The following is an 8,366-nucleotide window of genomic DNA, read 5'->3' as shown; positions in this document are numbered from 1 at the left end:
TATTAGCCTTACGACTTGTAAGAAGACTTCTGGGAGAGCCAGCATGATGACTACATGGGTAAAGGTGCCTGCTGCCAAGCCTGGTAACCTGAATTAGGTCTCTGAAATACACATCAAGGTGGAAAAGAAAGTCAACTCCACGACTCCATAAACTTGTCCTTTGACCTCATCACACAAGCATACAGGACACACAAAGTAAATGATTAGTGTTTTTGTTTTGTTTTTTCTTTTTTGAGAGAGAGAAAGAGAACAACAAAATGGTTCAGTGGATACAGGCACTTACTAAGCCTGACAACCTGAGTTTGACCCAGGCCTTGAAGAGAGAAATATACACAAATACCCTTCTCTAGCCTCCATACATATACTGTGGTATGCAAACATGTGCGTGCAAACACATACACAATAAATGTAATCTGTCTTCTTTTTTGAGACTGGGTCTCACTATGTAACTGTTTGTCCTGAAACTCGTTATGTAGGCCAGTCAGCCTTGAACTCACAAAGATCCACTTGCCTCTGCATCCCAAATACTGGGATTAAACACATGCACCACTATATCTATTTATATTTTGTTTTAATTTTTTTAATATTTTTGATAAAGAAGCTTTTGATCCCACAAGATAAATAAGGATTAAGACAAGCCAATATTATTTGCCAAGAACATAAGGAATATCAATAAAAATACTATATAAACAGAGGTTTTTTACTTTTATTACATCTTTATTTATTTACTTCCTATGCATGTATGTGTGTGCATATATGTGTATGTTTGCCTGATATGGCATACATGTAGCGGTCAACGGACAACTTATAAGAATTGTTGCTCTCCTTCCACCATAAGAGTCTCAGACCAGATTTAGGCTGTTTAGGCTTGGTGGTAAACACTTTTACCTGCTGAACCATCTCAACAGCACAGAGGACAATAAATTTACTATGCCAAAGTCGGGATAACAGCAATGAGGACAGCTGATTCTTGAAGAATGGAAACACTTAAAGAGTAAAGCAGCGGGGTTGGGGATTTAGCTCAGCGGTAGAGCACTTGCCTAGCGAGCGCAAGACCCTGGGTTCGGTCCCCAGCTCCCCAGCTCCCCAGCTCTGGAAAAAAAAGGAAAAAAAAAAAAGAGTAAAGCAGCACCAAGTGGTGGCCGCAGTGGTGGTGGTGCACATCTTTAAGCCTAGCACTTGAGAGGCAGAGGCAAGTGGATTTCTGAGTTTAAGGCCAGCCTAATCTACAAAGTGAGTTCCAGGACATCCAGGGAGAGAACCCTGTCTTGAAAAACTAAGGGGGTTGGGAGGTAGGAGGCTAAAAAGATGCTACAAAGGTGTTAACTTTGGAATATAATTAACTATTTATTAAATACAATATATCATACTGTGCTAGGTATTAGGGATACATACACTCAAGAACAAAACAAATGACTTCTTTGCTCCTATGGCTTGTAGTAGGAAAACAGATAATAATCATGCATGCAGGTATATCATTATAAATCATAATAGGTCCTACAAAGAAAAGCAACAAAAGCCAATAATAGAGAGTAACGGGAAAGGACTAACAAGACAGGGGAGTGAGAGGTATCTCTGATACACAACATAAACTGAGGCACTCGGGAGGCAAAGGCAGGTGGATCTCTGAGTTCAATGTCAGCAAAGTTAGTTCCAGGACAGTTAGTTCTAAAACCCTGTCTAGAAGAAGAAAACAAAAACACAACAACAACAACAAAAACAAAAACCTCTCCCAGAGCAGAGACAGGTGAAGTCCACTATTAAAAGAATAATCGGGGTTGGGGATTTAGCTCAGTGGTAGAGCGCTTGCCTAGGAAGCGCAAGGCCCTGGGTTCGGTCCCCAGCTCCAAAAAAAAGAACCAAAAAAAAAAAAAAAAAAAGAATAATCATTTAAAGGGATTAAAAAAAAACTGTCTCTGGACAAATATGAGGGACCAGGGTTCAGATCCCAGCACCAACTTAAAAATCTAGAGGTTTCACAAATGCCACAATTCTCCAGTCAACCACAGATTGCTCAGCTCTTCCTCCCTTTCTCTTTCTCCCTCCCTTTCCACGTCTCTTCCTGAGTCTTCAAGCCCTGCCTACAGAACATCCCAACACACACACACACACACACACACACACACACACACACACACACAGTCTCTCTCTCTCACACAATTTTCCCTCTCAAACACATAAATCTTTACAAAAGAATAAATTTAAACCCAGGCAACTCAGTTAACTACTATCTCAAAATTCAAGGTAAGAACAGGCTGGGGATAGAGTTCTGCAGAAGAGCACTTACCTACCATATGTGATATCACGTACCACAAACTAAACCAAAGCAGAAAAGGTATGGTAGGTTTTTAAAGTGTTATCCAAGTTTATAATAACACATAGTTAACAATACGACTTGGTCAGGGCATGGACGGTATGTGTCTACAGTTCTATAATTCTAGTGCTCAGGCAACTGAGACGTGAGGATACTCATGGCAACCTGAGATGCATTAAAAAGAGGGGTGGGGGAGAAAAAATTGGCAGAGCACTTACCCAGCATATGTAATCCCCTGCAATGCACACACACTATAATTACTCCCTTAGCTACACAGTGAGTCTGAGGTCAGCCTGGGCTATAGGGGACCCTGTCTCAAAACTCAAATTAAATAAATAAATAAGACTGTCCAGATAAAACAGAGCGAGGGCACAGGCTGAGTATGAAGTTCCCGAACAACAAACTACAGTGATGGGAACTGTGGATCATATGTAAAGGGAAGGAGTGGCTCAAACAGTAAATGAATAGAAGTACCACACTTTAAAATGATAAATGCTGAGTATAAGAAGGGAACTGTGCAATAAAAGATGGGCTACAAATTTGTTAGCACTGAGGAGGCTTCTCTAGGAACTAAGGCAAGGAGAAAACAGCAGCAGCAGGCCTACTACACTGCAGCTCGAATCTTTTTTTTTTTTCCCCCGGAGCTGGGGACCAAACCCAGGGCCTTGCGCTTGCTAGGCAAGCCCTCTACCGCTGAGCTAAATCCCCAGCCCAAATTGCCCCCCCCCCCAGCTGGGGACCGAACCCAGGGCCTTTGCTTGCTAGGCAAGCGCTCTACCACTGAGCTAAATCCCCAACCCCGCAGCTCGAATCTTAACACGGTATCTTAAAGCATGTTCTGAGATACCCCGACCAATACACTACAGTATAATGAAATAAAGAGCCAACCTGTCTGCTCCTCACTGGGTCTCAAAGTAACTGATCTGAGCTCAGCTCCCCTGTGTATAAAATAAGGATAATAACTACTTCATAACTATGAAGTAAGCTACTATAATTTTCTTCCTACAGTCACCCAAAATGTTGAGTCGTCTGGAGGGCATTTTAATTTAATTATCATGTCCTAATAGTAGAAGGAGGGAAGGACAATAGTTGATGCTAACAAGATTTTCCCTTCTCAGACAAATTCACAAATGGGAATGGAGGACTGTACAACATAAATAAAAATGAGAGAGAAAGAAGGAAACAAATAGAATTGTGGCTGCTTCTAGACTCTGGAATCTAAAAGATCTGCAGGAAAGGTTTTAGCATTTCCTAAGAAAGACCTGAGCTACAGCAATTTGAGTCGAGTTTAGTGACTCAAAAATATAAGGAAAGAAAAATCAGATGTCTTCCTAGCAAGTCACAAATTCTGCCTAATATATCCTCTCCTTTGAAAAATATTGGCTAAAATAAGTCAGAGATCAATTTGTTACACATGGGAAGGTAAGACTCTCAAACATCTCACAGCATCCTGACCCTTAAGTATTATGTGAACATGTTTACATTTTACAGAGATGGCTCAGAGTACTGGCTGCTCTTCCACAGGACCCTGGTTCAATTTCCAACACCCACATGGCAGCTCACAACTGTCTAACTCCAGTTCTAGAAGAACCAAACCCTCACACAAATATACACCAACACTACTGCACATAAAAATAAAAACAAATCGTTAAAAAACAAACAAACAACAAGAAACTATAGCCAGATGGTGGTGGCACAGCACACATGGGAAGTAAACAGATCTCGGAAAGTTTGAGGCTAGCCTGATCTACAGAGTTCTAGGACAGCCAGTGCTGCACAGAGAAACCCAGTCTTGAAAAAAAAAAATGAAAATTTAACTAGAATTACTGTTAGCAAAAATATATCCTATGGCCTAGAAGTAACTAAAATCTACTTCTTCCCAAATATAGTCATCATTATGCTCTCTTATGCTCAGCATTAAATATTTAAGGTTTCCCTATTTCCTACCAAGTTGGCATATAAATTCCCTAATATTTATTCTGAGATCACAGTATAAAATCTAAGCACAGAAATCTAACCTTCCTTGGGATCAATCTGTTACCAATTCCTTAAAGTTTAAAAGAATAAAGGCAGTAGTAGTAACTTTATAACTGATATAATTCTATAACTTTAGCAAAGCTCAAACTATTCACCTAACATTGACCAATTATATCTTATATAAATTATGTATCAATAACATATACATTCATTCATTCAGCAAATAAATTTACCGAGTGTCTATTATATGCATCAAAATTTGTAACAAATCCTTCAGGTTGGATTATCTGAGTCTTACAAGCAGTGTCCTTTACTGAGTTAGTACTGTCCCAAAACTGTCACATGAAAATGTTTCAATTTCTAGACCCTGAATGTCACTTTAACGGTGGCCTCTAATGCATGATCATTACAACTTTCTACCAACTTCCATTATATAGATGAAATGTCTGAGCACCTTATGTATCCATTGTTTTAATCCAACATACGCAAAACATTAAGCACCTACTATGAAAAGTACAAATTTTTATATAGGCTTTGTACCAAAAACTTGCCGCCAACTCTCTGGAAGAAGGCTATTTATTGTAAAATACTTGAGTGACTTACTCTAAGATCCTCAGTGACCCAGTGGACTGACTCAAAAACGTACAAACTAAGTTTCTCAGTATCCAAGGCAGCATGGGGGAAATAACTGTAGGACTTCCAAACTGACTTGACTTTTGAATTCCAGTGCCACTTCTTACTGGTCATATGCATGAGTTTGGGATAGCCACTTTTACATTCTAGTCTTCAGTTTGCTGGACTGGCATTTCACAGACTTGTTGAGATGACTATATATTATGCTCACTCCCCAGCAGTATTATTGAATGACAACTCAACATTATTAGTTTCCTTTCTTGGTCTTCATGCTTAAAAATAAATAAATAAATAAAAATCAAGGAAGGCTAATTACCAATCCATATCATGGGAACTAGAGAGAGGGCAAAATGTTTAAGCACCCTTCCTGCTCTCCAGTAAACCAAAGTTCAGTTTCCAGCACACATGTCAGGCAACTCCCAACCACAGCTGCCTAAAAGTCTAGGGGGATCTGGCCTCAGAGAGCACCTGAACTCATGTGAACATTCCCAGACACAGGAAGATAAATCTCTTTTCAAGTCCATGCTATTAGTGGATGGTCAGCTGTGAACCTATCCTTCCTACCTTCCCAGTCCAATCCATCCCTTAACCATCCCACTATTTCTAGTTTTTCAAACTTTAGCTGCTATGTTTAGAAAAGTGATTTAATTTTAGAAACCTGGAAAATTCTTCCGAGTAAATTGAGCAAAACCTTAATCTGCCCCAAGGGGAAATTCTGTGCAAAACAATTATTTCTAACAAGAGAAGAATTTTCTAAGGGGGTTATAGAATTTAACCACACAAATGCCACCAAAGATGCACACAAAGTGACAGAAGGCAATCTGGAACATACTGTACAGATTTTTCCCAAAGGAAATATCCTCCCCTCATCTGGGGTTGCTAAATCTTCCTAGGTGATCCGAATTCTTCCTTGCTCTGTCACTATTCAGATCCTTAAGCCAGACCCACAGCGGTTGGTTTAAAAAAAAAAAAAAAAGAAAGAAAGAAAGAAAAGAAATACCCTGAACAAACCCCAATTCTCAAAATTATCTCCCAAAAGGCACAGAGGTCCAGAGAGTATTTTCTCCTCAATGGACAGAAAAGCCACCACGAGGCGCTCAGAAGCACAATTCTTTCCCCCAAGGTCATTCAAGTCATCGAAGGTGCGACAGAGAATCTGCAAGCTCCTTGGTTAAAGAACACTGCGGAGATTTTTTTTTTTTTTTTTTTTGGAGGTGTGTGAAGGGGGATGGGGGGTTGCCTGCTCTCTTCCCCTCTCCCACCCCGAAGTGTGAGCACCCGCCTCGGCATTTCCGAAACAAGCCACAACAAGCTCTGCAGTGTTAGGAAAGGGGCTGACGCGATGAAGAAACAGATGCTCCACAGCGAGATGGGTCTTTCTCGGCCGGCGGAGGCTCCTGCGAGGTAATTAGCAGAAACCGCAGGCACCGCGGAGAGGTCCCCACCGGGCTGCGGAACCCACCAGCCCCGCGTGCCCCGGACGCCGGCTTCCCCTCTCTAGTCGCCTGGCCAAGCGCAGGCCAAAAGCGGCTCCCGAAACCGCACTTCATTCCTGCGCTTCGGGAAGCCATGGCTCCCTTCCCTGCCGGGCCGCGGGGCGGGGTGCGCGCTGCGGAAAGTTCACCGCGGCGGCGGGAGGGGGCCGGCGGCTACCCGAGTGCCCCTGCAGATTCCACCATTAATTAGTCCTCGGGACTGTCGACTGGCAACTTAAACAAAGCGAATGCCTCGAATTCCTTCCCGGGCCGCGGCGGTCTGGCCGCGAGACGGAGCAGCGCGCCCGCGGGAGTCGCGCGGGCGGGCCGCAGCCCCGGGGCCGACAGCTGCGGACGCCCCGGGGCCGCCGCGGGCCTCTCCCCGTCCCCCGCGCGCCGCGTCCCGCACACCGGCCGCGGCCCTTCCTGTCCGCTCACTTCCTTCCTCCCGGCCCGCCGCCCCGCGGAGCCCGGCGAGGACCCCGACGCCTCCTTGGCCACCACAGCCGCGCTCGCCCTCACTCGGCGTCTCCCCAGTCTCCTCAGAAACGTCCCTCCCCCTCCTCAGGAAGAAAAAAAATCTCTGAGTCTCTCCCTCCAACTCTGGCCACACTCTCTCGGGCTGGCCCACCGGCTCCCCTTCCCGGCTCCGCTTCCAGAAATCGCGCGCACTCCCCGCCGCCCCCGGGACACCCCGGCCGAGATCCTCCCACCCCCTGCACACAGGCCGGACCCCCGGGCCGCCCGCCTGGCCACACTCCCGCCGCCGACTCACCTCAGCGGCTGCGGCCCGCGATCCCGCCGCCAGAGGATCCGGCGCTCAGCTCCCAGCGACCGGCGCCTACTCAGGCTCCCCCAGACTGACAATGAGGGGCGGGGCCTTGTGTGGCGTCAGCGCTCCGGGGGCGGGGCGGTTGTTAAGCCACGCCCCTCTCTACCTTTCTTTTGCCCTCCCACTTCCAAGCCTAGGGTTTGAACCCAGCCAAGTTTTCATTGCCTTCCTAGCTAGGTGCCCCGGACCTGGGCTAGTTTCCGAAGGAAACCTGACTTGGAAAGCAAGACTGCACTCCAAAGGAACGCTCTCAGAGACGTTAGTGGGAAGGGGGGTGCAGTAAAATCTTCCATGCAAAGGGATTAGAGCCTAAAATGGAGCAATCGCTCAGCCAAACACCATTTAGTGAGAGTGGAGAAGGAACTGGGCGTGGTTCAGAGATCATGACTTCTAGCCCCACGAACTCCACATTATTTCCCATGTGCTGCCAGGAAAGTTCTTTCCCATCTATAGTCCTTACTTTTTCCTTCTTTAAAATGGGAATCGGCAGTGGCCAGATGGTCTCAAAAAGTCCCACCAATGTCTTCTATGTGCAAAGTACTAGGGCCCAGAGAACCCTCCCCTAGCCCCTCTGGAGGGAAAGGACTTTAAAGGTAGCCCTGCAGAGCACAGGCCACATTCAGAGACATTCTGTGGACGCCCTCCCACGCACTGGCACCCAGCAGCCTGCACAAGCCGGGACACAGATGGCTGAGAGCTGCTTCCTCTCTGACTGCAGGAGTATGGTTGGTCTCTGGAGACGCCTCTTGTGTAAGCTCTTTATTGCCTATGGAACAAAGGCCAAATCCATGGCCTGGTGTGCTCACTTCCTACCTTCATACGCACACTCTAAAGTTTACCTAAACTTCCCACAGCACACCCACTGCTTTCCCACATCCGGCCTCCTGCTTGTCACCTCATCTCCCGTGCATGTCGTCCTAGTCCCCCCAAGGCAAAAACCAGCTCTCTAGGCTCTCAGTACCTGATGGCATTGACTTGAGCTCTCACAGGGCCATGGATACATTATAACTTGCATCAGATCTCTGCCTCCAGCTGGGTGTGGTAGTGACATATTCCTATCTAAAATCCCAGCATTCAGAAGGCAGGTGCATTACTAGTTTGAGACAAGCTGGACTACGAATAAAAGAGCATGACT

General features: G+C 45.5%; 1 protein-coding gene across 4 annotated transcripts in view; it reads right to left on the bottom strand.

Annotated features, from left to right (window-relative positions):
• Window positions 1-7,288, bottom strand: part of Luzp1 (leucine zipper protein 1) — a 75,502-nt gene extending 68,214 nt beyond the window's left edge. The window contains exons 1-2 of one of the 4 annotated variants that reach the window (XM_063288465.1): window positions 7,175-7,256; window positions 13-101 (exon numbers count right to left, since the gene is read on the bottom strand). The gene's annotated coding sequence lies outside the window, so the exon portion shown is untranslated. Of the gene's footprint in view, window positions 1-12; window positions 102-7,174 lie in introns of those variants that run through there. The other 3 variants (XM_006239274.5, NM_030830.2, XM_063288466.1) reach the window with 3 other exon arrangements.
• Between the last annotated feature and the right edge of the window lie 1,078 nt (window positions 7,289-8,366).

This window comes from Rattus norvegicus, chromosome 5, assembly GCF_036323735.1.
Source record: "Rattus norvegicus strain BN/NHsdMcwi chromosome 5, GRCr8, whole genome shotgun sequence".
NCBI lineage: Eukaryota > Metazoa > Chordata > Mammalia > Rodentia > Muridae > Rattus > Rattus norvegicus.
Note: the sequence above shows the minus strand (reverse complement) of the source record. Positions and strands in the feature narration are given on the sequence as shown.